At 41.0% G+C, this 15,871-nt stretch overlaps 1 long non-coding RNA gene across 5 annotated transcripts in view; it reads right to left on the reverse strand.

Annotated features, from left to right (window-relative positions):
- The window catches only part of LOC102479417 (uncharacterized), a 60,045-nt gene that overhangs the window by 29,182 nt on the left and 14,992 nt on the right, over window positions 1–15,871 (reverse strand). For all 5 annotated transcript variants that reach the window (XR_334610.1, XR_334608.1, XR_001370405.1 and 2 more), the window contains exon 2: window positions 7,691–7,860. This is a non-coding gene — a long non-coding RNA (uncharacterized LOC102479417). The remainder of the gene's footprint in view (window positions 1–7,690; window positions 7,861–15,871) is intronic.

A 15,871-nucleotide genomic window follows, 5' to 3' on the forward strand; every position in this document is an offset into this window, starting at 1 on the left:
TGCACACGCGCCCGGCGTGAGTTTTAAGCCACTGGGTCTGGGACGCGAACCGTGGTCGACTACGTGGGAGTCCAGTGACATAGCCATTATGCTAACTGCTGGTTCCCTTGATTGATAAGTTTTGTCATCCAGTTAATGTAGGGTATATGTAAGGATTTCTCTTTTTTAATTTTTAATTTGGGGGGGTGTGTGCAGTGTGCTTGCTGTAGAGAGACAGAGAGACAGAGAAAGCACTCCCCATGAGGATGGCCATACCGCAACACAACTACCTTTCCTCCATCTCTCCTTGCAGGATTTTGGACACACACACATACAAGCCCAGCATGATTTTAAATGAAACGGAGATTTCAAATGAAAATCATCTCATGATTTTCAAGTTGCCAGTCCTGGACTCAACCATACAGTTAGTCACATGGGATCCAGCTGCCTTAACCACCATGCCACTAGCTGGCCCAAGGTTGTACTATTTTGAGATCAAATGTCAGATGGCAACTCTGTTCTGCTCTTTGAAGACAGAGATAGGAAAATGCCTACAGCAAAGTGGGTGACTATCCTCAGCACCCTCCCAAATCTGGGGTCAGTTCCAGTGCTGCTTCACCCACTGCTCCTAGTTTCAGTCTTCATGGTCCTATGGAACAGTGTCGATCTCTTTCCTAGGACTGCCTTTAACATTGTTAAAATGATATCAGGGTCTCTGCATTTCTCTTCTTTAGTCAAGATATCCTTATTTCTTCAAAGGAGAGAATTTTGTGTCCTTTAATTGTCTTGATTCATTTTTCCCCCGAATATGCTTTATCAGAAAAGTATTGGGCTCAGAATTTGATACAAATTCTCAATAATAATAATAATGGAATGCATCAGAGAGCAGGGCTGAAATCTGCAGAGACGGCAGGATCACTGTGTATAGACATCTTTACCACTGGAGTCGGTATAGGGCTTGATCTTAGCGCTGTATTAACAGAGTATTTACAGGGATTGATGATCATGTGTTTTCTACTAGCTAAAAACCTAATGTTTAACTGTTAAAAATTGGAAGCAACCAAAATGTCCTTCAATAGATAAATGGACAAATAAATGGCAGTACACCCCAGTAATAGACTATTTAGCAATAAAAACGTCTATCAAGCCACAAAAAGATATACAAGAAACTTAAATACATAGCTAAGTAAAAGAAGCCAGCTTACTGGCTCAAAGCTATATGACTTCTTCTTTAAGTGATTTTGGAAAAAAGAACAAACTCCAGAAAGAGGGGAACTGTAGTTTCCAGATGTTGGGAGCTGGGACAGGAGGCACAGGGGATTTTCAGGCAGTGAAACTATTCTGTATGATGCTCTGATGGTGGATACATGACATCATGCATTTATCAAAACTCACAGAAGTGTACAACACAAAGAGTTAACCCTAATGTAAATTACAGATATCAGCTGGTAGTAATGTATCGATATTGGTTTATTGATTGTAACAAATGTGCTATACCCATGCAAAATGTTAACTTTTTAAAAAGCAAGCAAACAAACAAACAAACAAAAGGCAACAACAAATTTAACCCCCAACAAAACCTAAAGCATTTTTCATAATCCCTTCTACAAGTCATTGCATACCTGTTTTTCTATTTCTTCTTGGACCCAAACGCAGGCTTTTTATAGTCCCCTTTAAATCATGTTGCTCATTTATTGCCTTGCCACTCCAACCCACAGTTTCTGACTCTGATTCTGGGCCCCAAAGATGCCCAATTTCTTGCAGGTCCATGACCACATGCTACTGAGGAATATGGTAAGCTAGCTCTTTCTTCGTCTGTGTGTCATAAATCAAAATGGACAAAACAGTTTATTCAATAACTATTGGTTAAGTAACTAGTGAGACTAGGGATTGCTCTGGATATCAGTCAACAAAATGGACACTAATCTCTGTCTTTGCAGAACATACCTTCTAAGACAGGGAGACAGACAATTACAGTAACGCCACAAATGAGTTAAACAATAGGTGAGAAAATGTAAGTATTGGGTCATTGGAAAAGTCATGATGTATTTTTGCATAGAAAAAACAGAATTATGGGGAAAGACAGAACAGAGATGGGCGGCCATTAACTATGCCAATGTCCTGAATCTGAGATTGGAGGGAATATGGCAGATTTGGAGTACTAAAGAAAGTTAGTCTGTGATGGACACATGGAGAGCAAGGAGGCAGCGGGGAGAGATGAGGCTGCAGAGACACTTAGGGGGCCAGATCACACTGGGTTGAATAAATTGATGGAAGGTTTTTGAATTTTATGACCCCCAAGTAGAAAATCTGGCCTAGTCGTGGTGGTGTAGGCAGTAGGGCACCACCATACGACACTGGAACCTTGGGAGTCTTTGGGTTTGGATCCCCAGTTGGCCTGCACACACCAGACATGCTCAGAGGTGCTCCCATGGACCTGGCTGGCTTGAAGGCTGGCAGGGTGGGCTTGGGGAGTTTGTGGCATGATGAAGCTCTGTTAAAGATAACTATATCTCGGGGCTAGCATTGGCATAATGGCTATGTCACTGGACTCCCAAGTGGTCTACTGTGGTTCGAGTCCTGGACCCGGTGGCTTAAACTCATGCTGTGTGCATGCACACCCAAGATTCTGAGAGGAGAATGGAGGGGAAGGAATTGCGGCAAAGTCATCCCCCTTGGGGGGTGATTTCTCACTTTCTGTATCTCTGACTCTCTGTCTTTCTGGTGAGCACACGTGCCCTATAGCAAAACCCTTTCAAAAAACAAAACAAAACAAAACAAAACAAAAAACAAAAAAAACCTGTCTCTCTCATTTTTCTCTCTTTCTTTGACGAAATACATAAACTAGAAAGAAAAAGAAGAGAGATAAGAAGGGGAAAGGAAAGGTGAGAAAACCATTACATTGTTTCAGTCACTAAATGTGAAATTAGCTTTCTGAAAGAAGAACTGACAGGAGGAAGGTAAGGGGGGATGTGTCAAAGCCAGAATCAACAATCCAGACAGCCATCAGGGTGGCTTCCAGCAAGACAGTGGCAGAGGTGCAGAAGGTGCGATGAGGAAGAACTAATGTCAAAGATGACTCCTCAACACCTATGGGTATCAGCAAATACTCACTGAGATAGGAATTCCTGGGGCAGTAGAAGTAGTCCGGGCAAATGTACTAAGTTCAACAGGCTGTAAGGTATCAGAGGTAAGTATTTATTGGAGTATTTTTTCTCCTCCATTCTCTCCCAGGGATTTTGGGCATGCATGCACATGTGCCCAGCATGATTTTTAAGCTACCAGATCTGGGACTCAAACTGTGGTTGGTTATCTGGGAGTCTAGTGTCTTAACCACCACATCATCTGCTGACCCTGGCAGGCATGTATTTAGATTAGGGGTCTGGAGATCATACACAAAGAAGTAGCAACATATATTTATTCAACAAAATATAATTTTTGCAGTTACAGAACTGTTAATTCATGTTTTCCTACCTGTTTACAAGATTAGCATGAAGGTATGTTAGGCAGATAGACAGCAAGTTTAGGATCTGAGTTGAGACTCTGCTTCCACCAGTTCCTCCTGGTTTCTCTGAGCAGTTTATTTAACTTTGCTGAGCTTGAGCTCCCTCTGCTGCTAGTTGGGGACATTATTTCTGTGATGGGTTTTTATCAGACTTGGAAAAGATAATGTGTGAGATGTCTAGCAGCTCAGATTTATTGAGACAGGAATCCTTGTCTCCATCTCAATCTCTGTCACTCTCTTTATCCCTCTTCTTTCGATGTGTTTTTTACCATCCATAGCTTCCCTCGTTTAACAAACACTAATGTCAACAAAGGAAATTTGCTTTCACGTGTTGTGTTCCTAATGTGACCATTTGATCTTCTTGTTGGGTTACTGATGTGTTTCAACATTGACTGGAAGGAAGTTGTAGATTTGGGGCCAGCAGGTGGCATAGTGGTTAAGGCATTGGATTCCCATATGGCTAACTACAGTTCGAGCCCCGGACCTGGTTGCTTGAAAATCATGCCGGCTGCATGTGTGTGCATGCCCAAAATCCCAGGAGGAGAGTGAAGGAGAAGGGACTGTGGCATAGCCACCTACCATGACTGGTGATTTCTCACTTTCACTCTCACTGTCTTTCTCTTTTTCTCTCCACTGTGTGCATGTGCCCTATGGCAACAAAACAAAACAACAAAAACAAACAAACAAAACAAACCTTAAAAAGGAGAATGTTGTGGATTGAAGAATGCCTCATATTTTTATTTGCCAAGCTTTGTGTCTGCTAATTCCAATCTTCTATCACCCTCACAAAAATCCTAACTACTCAATAACAGCAATTTCTCATGTGTCAATCAGTAGTTGCTTGGTTTCTGTCTAGCTGTATAAGGCAAAATGAGGAGAGGAAACTGCGAACGTGAACAGGCAGCTCCTCTGCAGTTAGGGATTGGCAGTACAGCTCAGATGGAAAGATGAAGTGAGAAAACTGAAATGGTGATAGGTCTATTCTAAAATGATTGACACTTTGCTCAGTCAAGCTGATGAGAAATGAAGTGAAGGACTGGGATAATAGATCTGAGAGGTGCAAAGAACAGCACCGCTTGGAGTGAAAGGGCAGAGAAGGACAAGAGAATGAATGCTAGACTCAGAGGTATGAATTTATTATTCGAGGTGAGTTCATCACAGCACTGGCTCTTAGGCTATAACCAAGAGAAGAGACTACTTAAATAACATGGAAGGGAAGATTATTAGGATATAAGAGAAGAATACTTTGAGAAAATGTTAACAAGGAATAAGTATCTCTATATGATATCAAAATATACTATAAAGTGTCACATGTAAAGCAAAGAAACATGTATGAAAAACAGAAATACATGAGTGGCAAACCATAGGGAGCCCGGAACTTAGCCCAGGTTGGGATGGGATTAATTATACATTGCTTAAACAGACAAAATATACAACCATATTTTAAAAATCTCCAAATATATCAAGGAGCTAAGTATTAGGAAAAGTACAGATGAGCTCGCTGAGAGGAAGAATTTGTTAACGACTTTAAAGTGATGATAACACTCTAAAAATTAAAGCAATATAAAATATAGAAAAAGTATAGCTAATTACACAAAATGCAAAATTTTTCTAAGCAAAAGGGTTAAAATAAAAACGCAAAAGAAAATTGGATAGCACGCCCAAAGAGAATACTTACATTTAATAAAGCAAGTGGTATAAATTAGTATAGCCCTAATGGGAAGTTAATGGCTATATAGTTAATGGCACTCTTCTAACCCCTAGGGATTTATCCTGGGGGTGGGGGGATGGAAGTATTCATCATAAGATGATCTGTAGCCATAAAATAAAAACAAGCCACAAACAACAAGAAGGGAATAGTTAAGGAAATTAGTACATAGTTGCTCGATTTGTAATACCATATAATAACATGAAAAATAGTTGAGATACTATTTTAAGGCAAGAGTTATAATTGTTTACATGGTTATGGACAAACACTAACATAATATATCAAGAAGTTAAAGGAACTCTTTTTTAAAAAAATATCTTTAAAATTTTAATTTAATCATTTTATTGCCAGAGGGCACATATGTGCTCCAAAGAGACACAAAGAGGGAGAAAGAACTCCTCAAGAGGGCGTGGTCATGGTGCAATCGCTTCTCCACTTCTCCATCCTGTCAGGATTTGGGGCCCACACACATGTGACTGGCAGACCCCTCAAGCAGTTGGCTAAGTGGGATCCGACACCCTTCACTAGATCACAGGGCCTGTTCAAAGCAATTCTTGAGTGAGTTAGAATTATTTTTCCTGCAATTCATTTAAAAACATAAATATTGTGTTATAACTATGGAAGTACAGAAATGAAGCAGAAGGCATAGACAAGAAAGGAAGCATAAGATGTACTCCAGGTCTTACTGAAACCAGAACGGTAAGTCATCCAGGCTAAAGGTGCAGGCTGAAAAATTTCTAGCTGGATCTGAGGCCCAAAGACTATTTCCTTATCACTTTAATTCCCTAACTGACACTAAAGTTAACTTGTGTTACTCACAGGAAGTAGGTTTGCTTAGATGACTGACTTAATTGCACCAGATGTGTCCCCTCCCTTATGCATCGCCCCTCCTAGTAACTACATGCCACCATCATTTTCTAGGCAATCGTAATCGTGGACGATCAAACCTAAGCTTCTTTAGTGTATAAAATCTGGTATTTTCAAAGATTTAACAACAACAACAACAAAAAACTTGTTGACTCTCCCTGGAGCAAAATGGACTCACAGCATTGTACCCATAAAGGCCAGTTCCATTTGTACATCATTTTCTCTGAGACCAGACAGAGCGAGCCCTCTCTGTCTTTGTGTCTGTTCTTCACTTTAATTACTTTCTCCAGTATACAACTTCTGGATCTTTCTGATTAGTGGAACGAGTTCTAGAATACCACAACTCAGTAGAGTAACTATTGGTGACCATTTGGTGCATAGCTGAGAACAGCTGTAAGAGAGGAGTTTGAGTGTTCACAACGCAGGGTAATGACGAATGGCGGAGACAGTGGATATGCTTACTGCCCTGATCCGATTATTACACGTCGTACCCATGAATTAAAAACCACCTGTATCCCATAATATGCACAACTATAATAGTAATAATAATGAGAATGATAAAAGGAGATGAGAACTAGACCCAAGAGAAAGGCGTAATGGTGAGAAATAGTATAAGACACTGTCTATAAAATAAGGCACTGGAAGGAGAAGAGGAAAAAATCAGGAAGGCTTCAAAGGAGGTAAGGGGTTTGTAAAAAACAAAACAAAACAAAACAAAACAAACAAACACACAAAAAACAGCTTTAGGGTCCAAGGAAACTGAAAATTGAAGAAGGGACTTTGAATAAGTGTTGTTCTTGGTTTTGAATCTGATAGAGCAGAATTTAAGTGTCCTCACACCACCCTCCAAACCCACACACACGAATTGTAACTATAGGTGGTGATGGACATGTTAATTTGATTGCAGTAATCATTACACAATGTATACATGTAAATAAAATCATCCCATCATACACCGTGACTGGAAAGCTTTTTAAATTAGTTTAGTGGCTGAACTGGCCTTCTTTGATATGTCATCAATTAATTTCATAAAAGAAGCCACATGACATCACAGAATGTAAAAGCACCCTCCTCCTCTCCCCAGGGATCAATACTGGGACATTCTCCTGCCACTTTGTAAAGGTTCCTGGACCATTCAGTGCCTCTGATCCTGAGATGAAGCTGTAAAAGAGCAAGGCCATGTTCAATGGCTCAGAGGAATCTGAGCTGAGATTTCTGATGGGTGTTTCTGCCAAGGAAGGGAAGTGAAAGTAGAACCTTCAGTATCAGAGTTCTATGATGAAAGATGCCAATGAGTACAGTATTTCCAGAGAGAGAGAGAGACTATGCCATGTGAAAATTCCTCTCTGCAGTAAAACAATGAGAGGTAAGATGTCAGGCAGTACTTCTGTCAGATTTTTCGGGGTATTAGTTCCCTCCAGGGGTAACGTATAAAACATCTATAGAGTGGGTAAGTCCTAATCATTCTGAGCTAACCAGACATTAACCCTTTAGTTGCTGGAAGGAGAGATGGAAGTGATGGTGACAGGTGAGGGAGCACTGCGTAGGGGGTGGCTTAGGGCAGTGAACATTGATTAGCTAACTGGAAAAATTTTAATATTTTACAAAAGTATGGCCCTTTCAGTACTTACTGTATCAGCGTTGGTTCTTCCCTCTTTCCGTCTTCCCCTTGGTAGCATAGCTTCTGGTTTGTTTCACTTTGTCCTCTCTAGGAGAGAGCATGGTTCCCTCCCACTGTGTTCATGGGTTACTTCATGCACTTCGCGTCCTGAATGTACTGGTGCTGTTGGTGACTGGGATCCTATGGATAGAATGAGGGCAAGTGGGAAGCGATGCAATAACAAAGTCATATTTTCCATTGTCCATAAAGCCAAGGCCTGTGCTTCTCGTGGGCAGGAAGCCATGACAGCATAGCATCAGTATGGACATTCCAAATGGAATAAGCATTTTCTATGTTTTTTTTTTTTTAATTTTCCAGAGGGTGTGTGCACTCACTAGAGAGAGAAATAAAGGGAAAGTGAGAAAGCACACCTTATAGGGATGGCGATATCGCAATCCCTTCTCCTCCATTTCTCCTCTCAGGATTTTAGGCATGCATGCACAGCCACCAAGTCTGGGATTTGAACTGCACAGCAGGCCATATATGATCCAGCTGCCTTAATGACCATGCCATTGGTTGACCTGGAAAAGAGTATTTTCTATTACAAGTATATATGGTCAGTCATCAGATGGGCCCTCTCATAAACCACCACCTATCTGGACCACCAGCTGCAGGTCATCATCAATTCTAGTCCAACAAGATTGACCTAGAAAGTTCACCACTTACCTTTCTCCACATGGTATAGCCTAGGCAGGCAGCCCAAGTGTCAAAGCAAACTCCTTCCTGATGTGCTATCTGTCCTGGCAAGATTGGCAATGATTGGGAGGTTCTGAAGTCAGACTATCTGGGATGGAATGTTGGCTCCCTCACTCATTTTGAGTGCTTTTTGGTTGTTTCATTACTTTCAGTCAACAGGGTTATTTTGGAGACTAAGTGAGTTAGTGGGGGGGGGGGCCTTCAAAAAGTTCGTGGAAAGCATACACTATGAAAAAACCATGAATGGATTTCAATTTTTTTTCTGCACCAAAAGAAACTTGTACTTTAATTCTATTTTTCCCTGAAATTTCTGCAGTTTCCTTCTGTTGGTTATGAGCCCACAATGGTGCCTGTGCATAGTGAGGACAAGTGAAGAGATTTTTATTACTATCATCATGTTCCTTCTTTTCCCATACTGCAGTTGCTGACACTAGCTTGACTCCTGTACCTCAATCCTATTTCTTATTCATACTCATGTCCAGATTTTGAAAAAAGTTTACTTTGTGCTAAGACACTCTTCTGATGCATACATACTTTTTATTTTTTAAAGTTTTAGCCACAGGGCACATGTGCCCACCAGAGAGAGAGACAGAGAAAGACAGTGAGAGAGAAAGTGAGAAATTATCCCTTAGGGGGAACAGCCACGCCACAATCCCTTCTCCTCCTGGGATTTTGGGCACACATGCTCATGCACCCAGCGTGATTTTCTAGCTGCTAGCTTTGGGAATCAAACTACGGCCAGCCATGCGGGAGTCCAGCACCTTAACCACCATTTGCTGCCCCATGCATACTTCCGATAAACAAAAATACTATGGTCTGCTCTCTAAGATTTTGACATACTCTTTAGTGGAGTTTGTCCATACCACCTTTTTCCTCAATTCCCCATCATCCCTGAGATGGATAATCGGGGGTGGCAATAGTTTAGTCTTTGCTTTTTATTTTTGATGACAGAAATATTGTGATAGACAGGTAGCTAGTAATGAGTGGCAGTCCTAAGAAAATAGCAGAAGGACACATGCCACATCGATCACAATTTATCAGGAGTTACAGCCAGATCCTCCATGAAAATGCCTTCTCCCTACCCTGCTCCTGGTGTCAGAGAGGCAAGACAAATCCCATTTTTCTTTCTTGATAACTAAGGAAGACACAAAGGGATGATTGTAAATTTCCTGCTTATCATTCCTCATAAATACAAAAAGACTCAGACATTTTGGTCAACATCCTGATTTTCACTGGGGCAATAGCCTAATTGAGCAGTTCATCCTAATTAGGATATTCCTGTCATCATGGCTCACACTGGGCACGCCCGTTAGGTAATCAAATCCATCAAATACTTCACCTGTGAGAGAGATGCACAACTGCAGGAAAAAGCCGTCAAGTTCAGACAAAGAACATAGCATATTCATGATCACCTCTAGTAATAGAAATAACACCTAACCCAGTTCCAAATGCAGTTGCTCCCTAGCAACCTGCCTGCCCCAAAGTCTTTTGGGTGTACTTCTTTTCTAAAACTTTTCTTTCCTATTAAATTCTCTTTCTCCCTCCTTTTATTGTGGTTGTGGCTTTATTTTGCGCCTAGGGACAGGTCTCTAATTTTAGTGATCTGGACCCAAAGGACCAATGATTTTTCACAATGCAGCTCAGCACTTTCCCATCCTACGACATTATCACTTACTCGGTAGGATTATACATATCCTCCAAATTCCCAAGTACTTGGATTACTTGTCTGATGTAGAATCCTATTCTTCCAGAGAGAAAATGTTTGATTTGAAGAGTTGGACCTACATACAGAAAGGCTTTTTATACTTGAGGCTGTCATGGACTCCACATTCAGAGGGCTGCAGAATGCTGAGAATCAGGATGGGAGTCAAGGTTATTTAATCAAAGAGAGGGGACGATGGGATGGTGAACCAATAAGATACAAACCTGTAACCACAGATCCAGATTGATTCCAGGAATAAATCTTGGAATCTAGACTAAGAAGAGAAAAAGAATGAACAAACCAGCAAATCAAGGATATGCAGGCGCGAATGCCTGAACAGGTACAGTTCCCTGTGGCTGACTTTCGTGTGACAGTTGTAGAGTGGTCTACAGTTGTATAGCTGCCCTTGAAGGTCAGGGAACAACTGAAGTGGATAGCAGTTTGAGAGGAGTTAAACCTGATATTCCCAAACCCAGCTTTAGATATGCACCCATGATTGCATTCCAAAAGGCCAAAACAAACATCGGAATCTGACAAATGCCACAGGAGTGTTTCTGGCTAAAGTCATCAGTAGGTGCTACAAACACGAGGGGAGAGAGAATGATGAGAAAAGGGATATTTGCATAGTTCCAATGTATCTTCCTACAAGACACTCAATAATCTCAAAGGAAAATATATAGCCAATCTTATGATGGAGAAACCTGCAAACACTACCTTAATCAAGAGATGAAGATTTAAATTACTAGTACTGAGCAACACAGATGCCGTATGTCTTCTGATATGATGCATTTAAAAGGCATAAAAGGTATGTGCATGAACGAGACCGAGGAGGCACCACGACTAACTGCACCGTGTTGTCCTGGACTGGATCTGAACCAGGTAAGAGGACATTAGTGGGTCACTGGAATTTGAGCAAGGTATATAGATGCATTCCAAGTGTTTTGTCAATCTAAGTTCCTGATTTTGATAATTATACAACAGTTATGTAGGTAGTGACATTGGGAAGGGAGAAAGATATATGAGAAACCTTTGTAGTAATTTTGCAACTTTTTTTATAAGTCTGTAATTACTTAAAGATATAAAGTTAGAAAATTTAAAATAATCTTTAAAAAAAACCCAGAAATGTTCAACAACACTGGAAGAAATAGAAAATGATTGCTGGACATACAACAGTTATGTAATGAAGGTGGTGGTGGAAGCCTCCATCCACTGCTGTGCCAAAGAATAAGGCTGAGAAACTCAATCAGCGGCACATAGAAACTGTCCTGAAATCAAATAGTTTGATTGATCTGGGAAGAAATAGGAAAAGTATCGACCTGCGTAGAAAGGTCTCATAGGTATCCAGCCCAGCCTCCTCCTAGGATGAAGATGTAGTAGCTAGCGTAAGGAGTCATTAGGAAGACATCACATGTGGAGAGTCAGGCTCCAGAAGCAGAGGAGTGGGACCTCCTTTTACATGATGGTGTGGAGCAGCTAGTCCATTCCGACTGCCTGCATGCTGGCTGCTTTCCCATGTGAGCACAGTAAACCTCGACCTTGTTTAAGCGACAGTTATTTTGAAATTTTTTCCTATTAGCGGCAGCTGATCCCACCTCTGTTGCCTTCCTAGCCATGCTCTTTAAAGATACAGGTTCTGGGGAGGACCCTGTGGCATGGTGGTTAAGGGAATTGGATCCCACATGACTGACCACGCCATTTGAATCCTGGGCCTGGCCACTTGAAAAACAAGATGGGAACATGTGTGTGTATGCCCCAAATCCCCACAGGATGAAGAAATGGAGAAGGGTGTGGCTACACTCAAATGCGGTTGGGGGAGGAGTGCTCTTTTCCTCTTTTTCTCTCTGGCCAGTACATGTGCCTTAGGAAAAAAAAAAACAGATATGGGCTCTCACTGGATCAGAAAACTATGTTCATGTTCCCTCCACCACTCAAGAATGTCTTCCTGAGTGGCCAGATACTCGTGCATACCCCCTTCTCTGAGTACACCAGCACCACTCCCGTCCGTATCATGTCAACACCCCTCATCCCCAGAGATCATGAATAGGAGGTGGCATATTTGCTTCTGGGCCTTTACTATCCAGTTTACTCTATCAAAGACATTCTCTACTCTACCTCTTCACCAGTCCTATCTCTGCTTAAATATCATTGCCTCTAAAAAGGATTCACTGACTTTGGGTTCGATGCCAGTCCAGTATGTTAATATCATAATTTGGCCTTATCTTCCCACAGCATCTACCATATTGCATTATAATTACTTGTTCATTTATCTGGCTATTCCTCTGGACCAAGAGGCAGGAACAGTGAATCCCTAGAACCTAATGGAATATCTAGAATAGAGTATGATTTCAATAACTAGTTGATGAATGGTGAATGGCAACGTGTATTAATCATGACTTATTCCCAGGGGCATAATATTGTATGTCTAATACACCACTAGCTTTCTCAAGCTACAGACATTGTCAGCTTTGGTGAGACCACCCAGACCCTGCTGAGCCCAGCTGCAGCACTGTTACATAGAAACGAATTTGCTGGACTTTATCCCAAAGTATGGGTGGGAGCAAGAACAGGGAAGACCTTCCTGTGAGCCACTGATGTCATTATTCTCAGGCTCTCTACTTCTGTTACCCACTAGAACAAGTAAATCAAGTTATACATGCTGTGGTCTCCAATTCAAGTTGCGAGAATATAAAAAAGCAAAGGTTCCACATCAAAAATTGAAACAAGAAAAAGAATGATGCTTTAAAAGAGGCTGATGGTTTTAACACCTCCAATTCACATTCATTTACCCGATACAGCAAATCCTAGCAAAGACAAAACAAAACAAAACAAAACGTCCTATTAAAGAAGCACACAAAGCATTTGCATTTGAATGAGTAAGATCCCAGAACCTCAGTAACTGTAAAGCAGCAGCTGTGGTGTGTGGAAAAAAAGTTTTGGATTAGGAGCTGTGTGCTCTGGGCTCCAGGGCTGGCTCTGCCTTTCAGTGGCTCCGTGACTTGGTCCAACTCAGCTCTCTGGTAAATGAATGTTGGTCTAAATGACCTCTGAAATACAAAATCAAGTTGAAATCCCTCTGCTACCTTCAGTAGCTACAACTGGCTGTTTCTAATCGTTTCACCCTCTTTACCCAGCCACGCCAGTTGAGTCTGAGGTCCAGGGAGTGACGCCTGTAGGGAAGGTTTGTCTATATTTTCCCCAGTGTTTCTCATGATAATTTATAATGCCTGGGAATGCTTCTAAACCTCAAAGTCATGAGGCATAGGGGACAAGTGAGTCTTAGTCTCATCTTCAAGAACCATCAAATCCATGTCTGGTCTTAGTATAGTGGTTAGGTACCATGTATAGGAAACCAGATTCCACATGGCCTGTGCAGTTTGGATCCTGGGCCTAGAGGCTGGAAAAGCACAGTGGGTGCATGCACATGTGTGCTCCAAATCCCGATGGGATGGAGAAATGGAGGGGAGGCATTGTGGTGTGACCACATCCCACTGGGGATGCTTTCTTTCTCTCAGCAAGTACATGACCTCTGGCAATTAAAAAAAAAAAAGAAAAAGGCCAGAAAAACCAACAGAAGTTCCTTAGTTTTCTTGTTTCAAGAAGAAACACTTTAATTTCAGGATCCAAGGAGTCAAAAAACATTTTGTATGTGGTCTTGCTGTGTCTAGGTATGGGTCCTCTGTTTATTTGTTTCTTTCTTTCTTTTTCTTTCCTTTTTCCTTTCTTTCTTTTCCTTTCTTTCTCTCTTTTCCTTCCTTCCTTCCTTCCTTCCTTCCTTCCTTCCTTCCTTTTCTTTCTTTCTTCCTTTCTTCAGTTTTTTTATAGGATATATGAGCTTGCTGGATAGAGACAGACAAGAGAGAGAAAAGGAGAAGGAAAGTGAGAAATCATCTCCAGGGAAGATGGCCATGCTACAATCTCTTCTCTCCCATTCTCCTCTCAGGATTTTGGGCATGCACACATAGGCATCCAGGTGAGTTTCAAGCCTGAGTCTTGGCCTCAAATCGTGCAGTTGGCTACATGGGATTAACTGCCTTACCCTCTCTGCTACCTGCTGGCCCATATCTGTCACTTTTTTTCTACTCCAGACAATCTGGCCTCTTTCAAAATGTCTATCAGTTGGGCCAACTGGTGGTGAAGCAATTAAGGCTACTGAATCTCACATGGCTAACTGTGCAGTGTGAATCCTGGGCCCAGTGGCTTGAAGGACTTGCCAGGTATGTGTGTGTGCCTGCCCAAAAATCCCAGAAGGAAGAAAAGATGGAGAAGAAGAGATTGTATGATAGCATGGCCACTCTCCACAGGAGGTTCTTTCTCACTTTGCCTCTCTCTCTGAGCACATGTGTCCTCTGGCACAATTAAAAAAAAAAAAAAAAGCTGTCAACACTATTCCTTGGCAGATAGGATATATTTCTTCATGACATTTCTCTTATTTTCTTAAAATATTATTTTAAAGCTAATTATTGATGTTTTACTTTTCAAACATTGAAGTCTAACATTCCTAAGAAATAGTTATGATTTGATGAGAATCTACTATGTACAAAGTGTTGATTGATGGTTTTTCTTTTTTTTTTTCTTTTCAGTGTGGACAAAAATAACTCTAATATCATTTCTATGATGTTTTAAAATTTCAAAAGTCTCTTTCACTCTTTGTATACTTTTCTTTTTAATAAAACACAATCTTAAAAATTTTATGATGAGGGACCAGTGGGTGGTGTAATGGTTACATCACTGGACTGCCACGTAGTCGACCATGGTTCAAGTTCCGGATCTGGTGGCTTATAACTCATGCTGGGTGCATGTGCGTGCATGCCCAAAATCCTGAGAGGAGAATGGAGAAGGGATTGTGGTGTGGCCACCCCACTGGGGGGGTTGTGATTTCTCTCTGTCTCTCCAGTTAGTGCACATGTCCTATCACAAAAATCTCTCTAAAAAATTAAAAAAGCAAAAACAAAAACTTTCACTATGACTGCTCTTTGTGGTTCTTAGTAATTGGTCCTGTCTTCTTTTCTCCCCCCACATAGTATAAATTATATTCTTATGCAGGATTTCATTAAAACCCAGTAGTTCTTAAACAATATTATCAAATAACCACATAAATCCCAAATGCAACAAAGGCAAACAATCTTTTGACACAGTCACTTTCACCTCATTGAAGTTGAAGTTGCTCTTTTTATATTTTCCTACTTCAATGTGAACAGATTGTTAGGGTTTTACTATGTGGCTTTCGAAAGAAAACATATTTTGATTTCTGCTACAGTTTACAATTCTCAGAGAGACCTTCTTTTTGAAATCATACAGTTCAGCAATGTTTTGAATAACCAAATGCTCTTTAGTAGACAAAATTTCTCAACATGACTGTAATAAATACACATCTGCATCCTTGGCTGTATTCACAGTATACCCTGGAACCAATGTAAGATGGTTTTCCTGTTCCCACAATCCACCTGATTGTTTTTAAATCAGAACATTTCCATCATTTATGATTTCTGCTTGATAGTTGTGGCCACCACCTTTCCATGACTTCTCGAAGCCAGCTTCGAGCAACATGTTCTTCAAATTTGCTTTTCCATCTGGACTTCACTAGTGACAACAAGTCTACACAGCAGCTTGATGAGATACAGTGTTTTCTTCCGATAACTACTGGTGAGTGCAGGCAGGCACTACCACAATCCCAAGATCTTCTCTCCTCACCAACTAAGCTCCCAGTTCCCTGTAGTTCTCTTTGTATAGAAAGTTATACTACATTCAATCTCA

Source organism: Tupaia chinensis, unplaced genomic scaffold (genome assembly GCF_000334495.1).
Source record: "Tupaia chinensis unplaced genomic scaffold, TupChi_1.0 Scaffold000249_1, whole genome shotgun sequence".
NCBI lineage: Eukaryota > Metazoa > Chordata > Mammalia > Scandentia > Tupaiidae > Tupaia > Tupaia belangeri.